Below are 14,940 nucleotides of genomic sequence, written 5' to 3'. Positions count from 1 at the left end.
ACCCTCCTGAGACCCCAGGCTGGCCGAGGCCCCCCCCAGCCCCGCAGGACCCCCGAGGACCAGCACCACACACAGACCCGAGTGACGGAGAAGCCCAAACCGAGACGCGGGGCCCGCAATGAAAATCGTGCCAGGAGAAAAACCCACCCTGGTGGAAAGCAGCGCCGGGAAGGTACCTGTGCGATCCCCAGCCAAACCGCCAGTGCCCCCCAACCGTGGGGCATCCCAACGCCACCCTTCCTGGGAGGTGACAGGTATTTATTGGGGTGAGCGGCTGTCCCCCCGCACTGGGGACCACGGCTGGAGGGCAGCAGGGGCTGCCATTGGCTCCCGCGCCACCCGGGCAGCATCGCTCTCCAGGGGCTTGCTCTGCCAGGGCCAACTTTACAAGGGAAGCAATTATTTCTTTTTTTTTTTTTTTTTTTTTTTTTTCCCCAGCTGAAACAAAGACGAGGGCTAGAGCGAGCGAGAGCACGGATGAGAAAACAGGCGCGGGGGGGGGTGGGGGGAGCTGGAAAAAAAACCCGCACAAACCCACGGATCTTGAAACAAGAGGGAAGGATAAAAAAGAAACCGGAGGCTGCAGAGGTAGACGTGGAGATGGGAGGGTAAAAAATTGCAGAGGGAAGAAGCGGCAGCTGGGAGCTGAGTGAGGAGCTCGGCCGTGTCACACGTATCGCACCCCCGGGGAGCCACCGGCCACCCCGACAGTCCTCCGAGGCCACCCGGGGGGATGCCGTGCCCCCACAGGCAGCCAGTCCCTCGTGGGCCGGGGCTCTGCGGGGAGAAGAGGGTGCAAGGGAGACAAGGGCTCGCCCCCCCCCCCCCCAGGACACGGCTCCTGCATCCCACGGGTGCTCCCTCCCCACTCGGGTGGGCTCTCCGCCAGGCCCCCGCGTCCCCACCACGGTGGCCAGAGGAGCGACCGCTGAGGACGTGGGGGACACACACAGACCCAGCGGCCGAGGGGTCCCCCCCCAGCTCCCCCTCGGATCCACCTGCCATCAGGCAGCCGGCGCCCCGAGCCCACGCCCACGCCAGCCCCCAGCATCCCACGACCCCGCTATCCGTGGGGCACCCCAGAAGCCTCCCCCCCCCCCCCATCACCCCGAAAGCTCCCCGGGACCACCGACCCTCCATCCCGGGAGCCTTTTCTCCCCGGCCGCCTCCCTCCCCGCCGGCCCCCGGCGGCCGGATCCGGCCCCAGCTCCAGCCCGGCGCCACCGGCCAGCGGGGGGGGGGGGGGGGGGACACGGACACGGGACCGGGCTGCGGAGCGGGACGACCCCCGCGCCGGTCTCCTCCGCTCCCCATCTCCGAGGATGCTCCCGCCAGGGCCGGTACCGGCGGGGCAGGATCCGGCCCCGCTCCCCACCCTCCCCCTGCACCCAACGAGCCGAACCGGGGGTCGTCGTCCGTCCCCCCCCCCCCCCGCTGCCCGTTCCTACCCCCCCGCAGCGAGCTCCCCATCGCCCGTTCGCCTTCCCGGGATGCCGGTCCCGGTGCCGGTATCGGTCCTACCTGCGCGGCGCCGCCGCCGCCGATCGCCGTCTGCAGCCGCCGCCGCCGAGCCGCGCTGCCGCGGGGGCGGGCAGCGGGAAAGAAGGGGGGGGGGGGGGGGGGGGGCCGAGCGCCCCCTCCCCGCCCCCGGCCCCGCCGGTCCGCCCTGCCCGGCCCCGGCCCCCGGCCCCTCCTCGCCCCCCCTTTATGTCCCCCCCCCCCACCCGGGACATCCCCACCCGCGGGGCCGCGCTGGGGGTGGCTGGGGGTACGGGGGGGGGGGAGCCCAGCCTGGATGGGGGGGGCAAAGGGGGAGCCCGGTCCAGGATAGGGGGCACGGCCCGGGATGGGATGGGGGGGGAGGGGGGCACAGTCCGGGATGAGGGGCAAAAAGGGAGCGTAGACTGCGGGGGGAGGGGGGGGCACGGGGGGGAGCCCAGCCTAGGGCAGGGTTGGCCGGCCTGGGAGAAAGACCAAAACCATCGGAGAAGCCAGGACGGAGCATCGTCGCTGGCCTCTTCCCTGCTCGCTCCCCACCGAGCCGTGGCGGGTCCGGGGAAAGGGCCGCGACTGTCCCCAGGCACGTGGCAACGGGGTGCTGCAGGTGCAGCCCACGCCGGTGCCGCGACTGTGGGCGCTGGGGTGCGTGCAGCTCCCCAAAACCACGCGCGCGCGGGCACCCCTCCGCGTCCTTAAGCTGGCACCGCCGCCTCTGCCCGATGCTCCCGGGCAAGGTGGCTGCCACCCACCCTCCCGGGTGACGCCGGCTCAGAGGGGACGTTGGGGCTGGTGTTGTACCCCATCCACCTGCACGCCTCCCCCTTTGATGCCTCGCAACCAATTTGCCTCCCCCTCCTTCGTCTCCGAGGGCTGGGGCCAAGCGGGCAGAAAAATCAAAGGGAAAGCGCGGGTGGCACCCAGGCTCGGGGACGCCAGCCCGGAGCGCTGCCCTTCACGCCAGGCAGAGAAGGGACGGTAAGAGAGGGACGTTGGACTGGAAGATGTGGACCCTGCCTTCGCTTTTGCCCATACCGGTCTAAAGGCAGCAACTTCATCCCAAAACCACGAGGGAAGGTGGCTGTTGGAGCTGGGACACGGCTTACGTATGTGGGTGGTTTGGACCGATGTCCCCGCTCAGCCGCTTCCCAAAAAGCCCCCCTTTGCCCTTTGGTGGTGTCCTGCCCGCTCCCAGCCCCACGGTGCTGCCAGCTGGAGCGTGGCACGGCTGCCGGGCCCTGAGCCGCGATGGCAGAGGTGGCCCTGGGGGTGTCCCTGGAGAAAGACGGGGACGGGGTTTGCGTGGGAGCTGTGTCCCACCAGTGCCAACCCCCCGGGACAGCCCTCGCTTTCACCTTCGCACCCTGGGTTCACTCAAGCTCCCCTGCCCCTCGTGTCCACAGCCCCCAGGTGCAACCCATGCCATTCTTCTGGCATTAATAAAGCAATTAATTAATTAATAGATTGGAGAGATGGCTCAGAAATGCTGCTTTGCAAGCGAGCTGGAAGTGCCTCAATTCGGATCACGGCGATAAGCGGGCTCAAGGAGGCAGAAGACATTTTAATGCTGGGGTGGCTGTTTAATACAGGCAAATCCTTCCCGGGTCACTTCTGAAGCCCTGTGTGCTCTGAGCAGAGGCCTGCAAAGAAAAAAAAAATGCAGTAGATGAGCTGGGTTTCCCAGGAGAAAAGCCCGAAAGGGGAGAAGAGGAGCCCCGGCCGCTGCGCCGCACAGAGCCGCCTTTCATTACAAAGGGCCGGGAAGCGGCTCGGAGCTGCCAGCAACACCGACACGATGCAAGAGGGGATTTTTCAGGCTGATGCAGCAACAAAGGCAGTTAAATCTAGCCAGGTAAGAGGCTTTCGAGGTTAGCTGGCCATTCCCACAGCACAGGCTTCTTTTTCTTTTTTCTTTCTTTTTTTGTTTTTCTCTTCTTTTTTTCCCTCCTTTTCTAGGGGGAATTATTTTTGGTAATCCGTGCGTTGCTGCTCCTTGGGCACTGGAGCAGAAGTAAGCAGGTAAGTGGCGCTTTCATCCCCAGCCTGGCTTCCTACCGTGGCCGGGACTCCAGCGAGGGGCTTTGAGCCTCAAAGGGAAGCGGCAAGGCCGGGCCAAGGCAGCTGAAGCGGCGCTAAGCTCGTGGCAGCTGGGAATTGTTTATTTTTTTTTTTTGGTTGAAGTGATGGCAGCGGAAAGCTACCTGGAGATGAGCAGCTTTCACACCAAATGCCTGCTGCGCCGGTGGAGGCTGGGTGCGAGGCACTGGGCGTCGTTGGGTGGTTTGGGGTGCTGGCACACGCCTGGAGGCAGAGAGCTGGGTGCACCCACCACCTCCTCCTGCCTCGAAAAGTTGGGGCGACGGGGGCATCCCCGGCACCGGGGGGGCAGAGAGGTGACCTTGCAGTGTAAGCTGGGCCTGGGTGCTGCTTTGGGTGGCACCCACTGCCCGGCCCCTCCTGGCAGGGCATAGGGGTGCTGAGAGTGGGAAAGCCACCCGTGACACCCACGTCCATCAGCGCCCAGGGAGCCCAGCACCCTTGCGTGGGGAGAGGCAGGTGCTGTGATCCTAGGGCAGGAGAGTGCTCCCATCGCTGGCTCTACGGGGAGCCCAGGCAGTTCGGGCATCTCAGTGCAGTATTTTGGGGATGGAGCAGAATGGAGCCCAGACCTTGAAGCCTGTTGGAGGCCACGAGGGTGTTTCCGAAGGGATCTGTGTCCCTGAGGACCTGCACGCCAGCCCTGATCCTCCCCGGGGAACCACCCTGGGCCAGGGTGGGCTTCACCCTGGGCGGCTGCCTTCCCACGGTTCGGCCGGGTGGAGGATGCGCCAACAGCCCGTGACTCAACATCTTCACCCGGTGCTTCGCATCGGCAGGTGGGATGTGAAATGAACCCAAATGTTGTAATGAGCCGTGCCGGCGGAGGCAGCGCCAGCTCAGTGAGCCGTGCTGCCGCGCGGGGACCCGCGGCCCCTCACCATCCCCGGGTTGTGGCCGTGATGGGGGGCGGCCACAACTCATCTCCCTGATAGAGCTCTTCAGCTTGTCCTCCTGGTGAAAGCTTCTCAGGCATCACCCCGCCAAGCCCAGAAGACCCTGCGTTGATCCAGCCGGTGCAACGATGCCGTTGCACAGAGTCCATCCATCCTCTCGTGATGCCTTTTGCATCACCCCAGGCCACGGGCCGTGCCGGTGCCACGCAGCGCCGGTTGCTTCCTGCAGCCACGTGCCAGCACCCTGCTCTGGTTAACGGTGCAACGAGAGCACCCCACCACGCCGAGCTGCCCGGCACCCTGCCCGGGGACCTCATGCTCTGCCTCAGTGTGGGACGAAGGCAACGGAGGATCCCTCTTCCTCCCCATCCTCCTCCTCCTCCTCTCCCCCCACCCAGCCAGCATCCGCCGCCGCAACAAGATTAAACCAATTGCACTGTTATTTGTTTCATATTTAATAAGGGCTTGAGGAGCAGATCTCCCAGCAAGCCCCCGCTATCAATCAAACCCGCACAGAGTCCCCCTTCGCGCCCGCCTTTCCAAGAAGAAAGAAAACAAAATTGGACTAATTTATTATTCATTCGTTCATTAAGTCCGTATTAACCAGATATATTATAAAGGAAAACAGGATTGCGCCTTTTGATCAGCAAACTCTCTGCTCATGAATATCCATGAGGCTCCCCCCCACCCCAGCACCTCTCCCGTGTGCGGAGCGAGCCGGCGGTGGGTGCCGACGGCGGGTGCCAGCGCCGGGCTGGGTCCTGGCACCCGGCGGGGCTGGGAAGCTGCTCTCGTCTCGGCACGGCGTTGGGGAGCGGCTGTGCTGTCCCGTGGGGCCCCGGAGCTCAGGCCACCCATGGGTGCCCGTGGCTGGAAGGGGGAGGCCGAGCCTCGCTGGGGGCAGGGGGCTGGTGGGGACATCCCGGGGGGCACCGGGGCGATGGGCTCCCCTCCCGCCTGCCTGGGGCTGAGCAGGGAGCTGAGCAGGTGTTGTTTCCGCGGCGTGAAAAAGCAGCATATGTCCCCGGTTCCCCGGCGCGCGGCGGCGGGCGGCGATGCCCGCGGCTCCCCCGATGCTGCGGGGAGGCAGAGCGGGACCCCGAGGTGCCAGCGATGCCCTGCGGGACCGGCACAGGACCGGGGCAGCGTGTCCCCTGGCTCCGTGGGGCACCCACCCTCCACGAACCCCTCGATCCAGCCCAGGGAGGATGGGTTGGGGCAGGACCGGGGCCCCAGGATGCCGTTGTAGGGTCCGGCTGGCACCAGGTCGTAAGCTCACGGCGACACGTGCCCGAGCGAGCCAGAAGCATCTCGGGCAGCGGCAGAGCACCAGAGCACGGGAGAGCGGCATCCCAGGCCAGCGGGGTGGTGGATCCTGGCCATGCCCAGGAGATGCTGCACCCTGCGGCAGCAACAGGCACACACAGAGAGATGCCGGGCGGCACATCCGCACGGAGGTCCATGCACCCATGCAGCCCAGCCGGACCCGAAAATAGGTTGGTTTAAAAAATGCATCACTTTGAAGTTACGTAAATGAAAGGCAGCAGCAAACGGAGCACGCTGGCAAAAGGTTCCCTATTTTATTTTTTTTTCCTCCTTGCCAGCTTCCTCCAGTTAAAATTGGGTTGCAATTCATTAATAAAGGAACAGTTGTACTGAATAAGCTCCCGTGCTTAAATCAGGACAGAGAAGCGTAATTAACCCAGCTCCAGTCTGATGTGATGGAAGAGGAAAATGCTCTTCTGTTTTGGTCCCTTCTCTTAAAAGCCCACCGCGTTCTCCTGGCCTCTTGGGAACAGAGTCAAGCTTCTTATTTAGAAATGAAGCTTGCAGCCTGGTGGAGCGGGTTCATGTATATATATAAAAGCTGTCATGATGATATTTTATTCATACCCCTCTTCCCCTTCCCTTTGCTTGGAAAATCCAGGAGCAGCCAGCAGGCAGCTTGGAGAGAGAGAAAGCAAGAATCCCCTTTTAAAAATAAATTACAGATGCAAGTCACATTAGTTGAAGCCCCACGAGGCGGCGGATTCCCGAGCACTGGGGCCGGCACCGGCGGCTTGGCCAGCCCAGCCCAGGCACGGTGGCTTCCCACCCCAACTGCCACCCCCCCAGGCAGCGAGAGGGGACAGGCGGGGTGGCTTCGGCACCGGGGATACGCTGCCGATTTATGCAAGCTGAGGACGTGGCCTCGCTTCTCTAATTGGAGCTAGCACCTAAATTACAGCCTAATTACAGATGGGGCCACGAGGAGCTCCCCGCCGGCAGGTCCCATGGGAGGGATTCAGCCCGCCGTCCCCAGCTCGAGGCGAGGGGGCTCCTTCTTCACCGTTATTTTTGGGCTTGAATTCGCCACCTTTCCCCACGGCAGTTTGTCTGGGCGAGCTAGACACCGTCCAGCCACCATCGAGCTGGCACACTGCTCTGCATGTTGATGCAGCATCCCTGCGGCTCAGCGCTGCTCTGCCTGGCCTTGCTCCCCCCTTTCTCCGCCACCGCTTTCTCACCTGCTTTGAAAATAGCCGTCTGGTTGCGTGGGAAGGCAAACCGTATTTTGAGTGGTCTCGGGGCGGGGAAGAGCTGCCCATAACAAAGGGGTTGGATTTGCTGTGCGGGGCAGGGGGGTCCTGCAAGGCAGAGCCGGACAACATGGTCCATTGAAATTGGGAGTGCTGCGGAGGGTCCTGGTGTGCTGTGAGAGACAGGAGCTGCTGAGGTCCCCGTGGGACTGGCCACAGCCCCATGAGCATCGCCTCTGCTCCTCCTAGAGCCACGCTGGTCCCCGCGTCACCTGGGGTGAGTCGGGGTGAGCACCCAGAGGGATGCGGCCAGCCAGCGCCAGTGCTGCGCGGGAGCATCCCCACGATGGGGACGTGCGGGAGCAGCCCTGAGATGGGGACGTGCAGAAGCACCTCTGCGCTGGGGACGTGCAAGAGCAACCCTGTGAGAGGGACGTGCAGGAGCATCTGTGTGACAGGGATGTGCAGGAGCATCCCTGTGCCATGGGGCTGCCCGGATCCCTGCTGCAGCCTGCCTGAAGGGCTCTGCCCCAAGCACGGAGCCGGAGCAGGGGTGGCACTGCCCCATGGCACTGCTGCCCCCGCCCCATCAGGGACCTCCCTGGAGACCTTCTTCTCCATATTTCCTCTGCTTCACTCCTGGTGTCCTGTGCCCATTTCCAGCCCCCCCATAGCCCTACCCCAGGGGATTTTGAGGCTGAAGTGATTTTATTATCCAGGTTGATTCCCAGTGCACAGGGGATGCTGGAGCGTGCCATGCCATGAACCTGTTGTATGCCCCACAAGTGGCCAGGTTGGCATCACTGGGTACTGGAGCAGAGGAGCAGGAGCATTGCTGGGCTTCATCCTCCCCTGCCATGCACCAGCTAGCCTGGAAATCCTTGGTGGGGCAAGCTGGGACCCCAGGGCTGGAGGAGGCATGGGGCGATGCTGGCCAGTCCTTTCGTAGCAGAGGTGCTTCTGGTGAGGAGGAAAAAAAAAGAGAAATCAGTGTTTGTTTCTTTTGGAGAAGATTGCTCTCTGCACGCTCCTTGTATTTAGTTATTATTAAAGGGTTGTTTTGCTGTCAGTGAAAGCCTGCAATTACGGGCTCTCTCTTTTTTTTCTGGCTGTCACTACTATTCCCCATGATTGCATTGCCCACAGTTTTAGCATTTCTGCATTTCAATATAAAAAAAAATAATTTTGAGATATGGGCAGACACTTTTCACATGTTCATGGCTGGTTTCAAATTCCTCCAATTGTTTCCCCCCAAAACCCCATCATTTTGGGGGCTCAGACTGGAGCAGGATGTAGCTGTGCAGTAGCAGGGGCTCGTTGCTCTTTTTCCCCTCTCTTGCTCGACCCATATACCTACAGGCAAAAACTCACAGGAATCCCACCGATGCCAAAGCCACAGCCGGGAAGGCAATGCCACCTCACACCCTGCTCCCATGAGCGCTACCAAAAAAAAAAACCCAACCCCAAAACTATTTTCGTTGAAGATGCTCATAAATTTCCCTTGGTCAAATAAGTAACAGCTGATGGCTGGAACCACGCTTCATGCTCTGCATCTGTCTGCAGCAGCTCCTCGTTGTGGCTCCGGCGCCCTGCATCCCTTCCCTGGCCTCGTGCGGCGTGGGACATCCCCAGCCGGAGCCAGCATCCCTGCGGGAGCCAGGCATGCAGCAGATGGGGCAGACCTGGCTCCGCCGGACCCTGAATCCTTGACGTGCCTGGAGGAATTCCCCCAAAGTTCATGGGGACACGGCTCCTCTCTCCGAAACCCTCTTCCCCGGCTGTATCACCGCTAATTTAATGTGGCTAATTTTAAACGAAGCTGCCCTCCCTTGACATGTATCTCCCCATGGCATTGAAATTAAATGTAGGCTGTAATTTGGCATTTGAGAAGTGAAAGGGATGGTGGCCCTAAGGGAAAAGATAACAGCTTGGCTGTTTGTGTTAAATAGCTGTCTGCGAGCTTCAAACTGCAGCCGGAGATTCAGCTCGCCGGCGGGCAGGCTGCCAGCCGCCGGCCTGCTTTTTGGCTACAGCTCCTTTGCAGCAGGAAGCTTGGCGGGGGGGGGATCTCAGCCCTGACCCCCTCCCCACCGCTTCTCACAGGGCATCTGCTTTTTCCCCACCCTCCACGGCTTCTGCTAAAACTGTCTTGGGGGCTCCTTGCTCCGGCAAGGGCAAATGTCCAGGGGGCATGGCCCTGGGGAAGGAGGAGCGCGCTCCTCCGGGGCACCCCGAAACCTGGCATGGGGCAACACAGCCTGGCAGGGACATCCCCATTGCACGTTGCACGTTGCACCGGGAGGGCAGCCCACCAAGGACAGCCCTGTTGCATGTTGCACGGTGGGGGCAGCCCAACAGGGACGTCCCCGCTGCATCTTGTACCTCGCATGCTGGGTGCAGCCCAGCGGGGATGTTCCCACTGCCCATTGCACGTTGCACAGCGGGCGCCACGCAGCCGGGGAGGAGGGACACGCGGAGCGACACGGGGTGGGAGCACCTTGGGTGGCACTGTCCCTTGTGCCAGGCCTGGGGACAGCACCAGGCAAACGTAAAGGCTGATGCTGCACTGAGCAGGGACGAGCTGCCACCACCCCAAGGGAGCTTGAACCCTGCTTGCAACAGGAAACGTAATTTCGGCCACGGCCAAATGCCGCACCGGTGTGGACTCGCAGCCAGCAGCGCTGGGATTTGGTCTCGGTATGGCACAGATGTCTCTAGAGCGGCTCCAGCCCTCGGCAATCCTCGCTGAGGAAAGCTGCCTGGCACCCGAGGACTTTGCTTTAAATAAAACTTTGCTTTGCTCAAATCAGATGTTTCTCTTGGCCTGAAACAAAAATTAATTCTAATTTCAAGCTCACTTTTTTTTATTTTAATGGATGTTGTTAATAAAAGGGAGACTTTGAGATAGTCATTTCCAGCAGCAGAACATGCCTGTTTTGGGGACAGTTTGTTTTAACCCAGAGAAATTTGCCGAGCTGGTGGGAATGTGCCTGCACTCCCTTTGCACAAGGTTTCCCTCTGGCTGGGGTTTCCTGCCTGGGACAGGGACCCCCACTCCCAAAACACTTTTGCAGGGGACGCCGCAGCAGGCAGGGGCTGGCAGTGGATGGGGAAGAGGCAGATGTCCCCGCGGCCGGAGCTGGTTGCAGCCCGGGGAGGGGGCTCCACGGTGGGGTGGGTTACCTGATGCACCCTGCAGCCCTTCGACTCCCACGGGAGACCCAGCCCACCCACCACCCACCTCCATCCCTCTGCCCTCCTCTTCCTCGCCCGTACTCAGTTGCCATTTCCCAGGAGCCGCTCATCCCTCCCAGCCCTTTGTACCGCTCGCCTCCATCCTCCCCTTTGTTTAGCATTTTAATTATTTTAATTACCTTGTTTGCCAGCTTATCGCGGTGCTCAAACCCATCTGCGTGCGCGCAGGCAGACACACAGACTTTTATCTCCAGCCCGCCGTCAGCCCGATTAGCATTTTTTGCTCCAGCGTTTGGTGGAGGAAAGGAGAAATTAGCATTTCTGCCTTGGCCAGTGGGACAGGCATTGCCACCGTCCCTCGCCTTGCAGGGTCACTTCATTCTTCCCAGAAGAATGGGACTAATTTATCTCTCCCCCCCTTGTATCCATTTCAAATGAGAGATTTAAAAAATAACAAATAGAAAGCCCTAGTGGGGGGCAATGCCTGCGCCCTGCCGTGGAGTTTTCCCTCCCCAGGGAGGCAGCGGTGCCCAGAGGAGTTGGGTGCTGTCCCCGGGGAGCACTGTTGGGTCGCCAGGAGCAAGGCGTCTTTGGAAAAAAGCTTCTTTCTGTTGAATTTAGATGCCAAAATGCTGCTTGGCGCGGGAGGTGGGGATCAAAGGCAGGGATGCCAGACCTGATGGCGAGCGGAAGGGGATGGGAAGGCGGTTGGGGGCTTCAGCCTGGGGTTAAAACAGCCACATTGCTACAGTGGCAGGTGCTTTTTGAGTGGGCTACATGGCTGGACCCCCCCCGCTCTCCTTTAGGAACAAATGACAGATTTTGCCACTGGAAACACTTTTCCAGCATCCTCTTAGCGCTACTTAAATGCCTCTCCCAAAGAGACCCGGCCACCAATAAATCTGTATCAGCTCACCTTCAAATGCACTTCAGTGCCCTATTTTCTCTCCACAACAACAAAATAACAGCCCCGGTTTTGGAAACAGCCGCCAGCCCCCCAGCTGGGCTCCTCTGAGTGACCTGAGACCCCTTTTTTCCTGCAGCACAGCATGGTTAGAAGCGCCCCTGGAGCTGTCCTGGGAGAACCTGCCCATGGGGAGGGGGGTGCAGTGAGAGCGTTGCGGGGGGCACGGCTGGGTGAGCGGCGGTCCCTCGGGGGAGACTGGGGTGTCCGGGAGGGTCGTGGGTGCCCAGCTGTGCCATGGAGTGAGCAGGGTGGACAACACCCCGTGGAGTGGGGCTGGGACTTCCTTGGGGACAGGACACCCCACGGGGACGGGATGTTCTGTGGGGACAGAAGACCCTTTGGAGAGAGGACCCTCATCCAGGGAAGGATGATCCTTGGGGATAGGATGACACTTGGGGACAGGACCCCCATTCAGGACAGGGTGTCCCTTGAGGACAGGACCCCTGTCTATGACAGGACAACCCTCGGGGAGAGGATGCCCCCTTCCAGGACAGGATGCTCCTTAGGGAGAAGACCTCCATGCAGGACAGGATATCCCTTGGGGACAGAAATCCCCTTGTGGCAAGGGCACCCCCTGGGGACAGGATGCCTCTCAAGGACATGATGCCCCTCGGGGACAGGCCAGCCCCTTTGCTGCCAGGAGGTCCTGGGCAGCCCTGCCAGCGACCTTCGGAGCCCTCCCCGCTCCTGCCACGTACTTCTAAACCCTCCTTTAAACAGTCAACACACTTAAATGTGCGAATAAAGGGCCTCATGCTTCTGATTCGAGTCATCGGGGAGAACAGAGTGAATTAACCAAATTCCAGATCAGGAGAAACCTCCCGAAAGCCTGTGCACCTTCCCTGCACCCAGCAAAATCCTTTAAGACCTAGGAAAGACAATAAAGACCAATTTAGTGGTCCCAAACCCCTTAAACAACTGAGCCGGAGGCACAAAAGCATCCCTCAGCCCAGAGAGGCTAGGGGGAGGCAGGCAGGGGGTCCCATGGGACTGGGTGCAGGGACAGTGGCCCCAGCAGATGGGGACCCACCACGGCTCCGCACCGCAGCCTGCACCGGGAAAGCAACAGGCGACTGTTTTGCCAAGGTTTGGGCAGTGATAACCTAACGAGGAAGAAATTAGAAATAGAAACTTTATTAGAATAGGGTTAGGACATCATCCCACTGAAGCGATGGGATGAGGAGCGATGGAAGGTGTAGGGACAAAACCCAGGGGAAGGTAATATCTGACACGGCACCATTCATTGAATCTGCTTGGGTGAGGAGGAGGAGGAGAGTGAGGAGGAAGGGCTACCCAACTGCCGTGGTACAGCCCAGTGCCACTTGCTGGTGAAGACGGGCTTGGCTGTGCAGTGATGGTGGTGGCAGGGCAGGTGAGAAGAGCACCAGCCCTAAGGTGTCCAGCCATGCCGTGCTGTGCCGTGGGGAACAGCCACTCCATTCGCAAGCACGTCACGAGCTCGGCTGCTTTGCTGCTGCTGGAGAGCGCAGAGAATTTGATCTATAATTTAAAGAGATGTCCGTCTGGGGAGCGGCTCGACGAGCCTGGGAGAGCAGCGCTGCCCTCTTGGCTCTCGCTCTTCTTTTAATTTAAAGAATCTTTACATCAAGGGCCAATATCAATAAGGGCCAGTGACAGGTGCTATCCCCTCCCTACCCTGCCACCACCGCACCCCTTGGCTTGCCACACCAGGTCCCTGTACCCCACTTTTAGCCTCCCTGGAGCACAGTTCAGAGGACTTGGCTCCTGCATCTTTAACTTAGGCTGTCAGGATGCACTTTCTTAGGAAGCTCCCGGAGAGATGCTGCATCTGCCAGGGCTGGGCCGGATGATGCTGGTTGCTTTGGAAACGGCAGGGCCAGATCCAGGGACCGCAGCATCCTCCCTGCACCCGGGACCAGGTCCTCTCGCCCAGTTTGTGGCTGGAGACCATAGGACACGAGAGAGCGATTCTGGTGGCACTGGGCCATTGCTGTCCTCAGCCTGCTCCAGTCCCATCTTCCCCAGGGACCGGCAGCGTCACCCTGTCCTACCTCACCTGTGTCACGCACAGGGTGTTTCCTCGCACGGGGCTCCCCAGGATGGGAGATGATGTGCTGGACCTTGGCCACCACCTCTCCTCCCAGCCACCCGGGGGGCCGGATCCAGCCATCCCACCGGGCACTGCGTGGCACAGCCTGGCACCTCCAGGCCATCATGGCCCCAGGAAAGCCTTTTGCACCAGCACTGAGACTTCACCCACCTGGCACACTGCCACGGGTTCTCCTAAATGTCACCCAGACCTGGGAGAGGTGGGACACAGTGACAAGCCACACAGGGTCCCCTGTGAGCACAGCCAAACCCCACCGCTTGCCAGGCAGGTGCCCACCAGGTGCCAGGCTCCCACTCATCCCAGGCTCATCCCTGCTCTGCTCGTGGACAGCTCAGCTCGTTAGGGATGTGGGGATGATGGAGTATCCTGCCAGAGCAGAGGAAGCCAGGCAAAACCTCTCCATCCATCAGGGCCCCCACTTTCTGCCAAGTGCATTAGGGGATAATTAAGTAAAAATAGGCCTTCCGACCAGTGTAGCTCATTAAGGGCTAATTAAGTTAATTAGTGCCAGGTGTGGATTGCAGCGCTTGCGCGTGTGGCTGTTGTTTGCTGTAATTGCATTTTCTCAGCAGTTTCCTTCGCCAGGCTGGAGCACGGCCAACAAGGAAGGTATTCAGTGCCCTGCTGTTGGTGCAACATGGAGCGGCTGATGGGCACCGAACGATGGCACCGCACTGTATGCAATTAACCCTTCTCTCCCCATGCCCCCCCCCCCCAGGGCGGGTCTCCCACCCCAAAGCCCAGGCTTGGCCGTGGGGCAGCGTGCGCAGCCCCTGCCCATCCCTCTTGGTGTGGTCCTCCTGCCTGCAGGGGAGGGACGAGAGCGTTTGCCGTAGCGATGCCCAAAAGCAGCCAGGAAGGCAGGGGACAGTAGCTGGCAACGTCTCCCCAGGGCCTAGCAGGGTCACCAGGACTGAGATCTCCAAAGGCATTTGAAGGCAAATACGGGCAGGGATGAAGAAGCAGAGACAGCGGAGAGCGCTGGTTGTATCGGTGCTGGCAAATGAAGGAGAGATGGCAGAGAAAAAGGTGGAGAGGATGAGAGAAAGGCGAGAAGAAAGCATGAGAGGGCAAGGAGAGAGTTGCCAGGCTCTGATCTCTGCTTTCCACACCCAGGAGCAATTAGAGCCACTCTGCCTGTGCCCCGTGGAGACACTGGAGGGATGAAGACATGACAAAGACCAAGCTATTTTTTGCTGAGGTTACTGTCACTAATAAATGGAGACTGTCCCTTGCCACATGTTCCTGCTCCTTCCAGCATCTGGGCATTTGGCATCCTCCTCCAAGCACAGCCCCACCGGTAGCAGCCTTGCTTGGAGCTGACCCATGCTCCCTCCGGAGAGGTGAGACTCGGAAATAATCCCATGAAATACGGCCGGCAGCTGGAGAGGGGACAGAGAGGCTGCACAGGCACCAGCAGCTCTCCCCCCGTCCCTCTCCTCATGCCATGAATCAGCCTCCGCCGAGGCAGGAGCCGGGCAGAGAGAGCCCCATCCATAACCCGGGACGGATGCCGGGAAGCACAGACGGCATCCCGGGGGCCTGCCTCGCCTGCGGCCTCCGGCCGATGGAAAGTTACTGCTGCCTGTGCCGCCATCACAAGCGCGATGGGGAAAAGAGGACTGGAGGGGAAGCAGGAGGAGAGCTGGGTCCTTGCATCCCTGCCGCGATCTCTCA

Source organism: Buteo buteo, chromosome 21 (genome assembly GCF_964188355.1).
Source record: "Buteo buteo chromosome 21, bButBut1.hap1.1, whole genome shotgun sequence".
Taxonomy (NCBI): domain Eukaryota; kingdom Metazoa; phylum Chordata; class Aves; order Accipitriformes; family Accipitridae; genus Buteo; species Buteo buteo.
Note: the sequence above shows the minus strand (reverse complement) of the source record.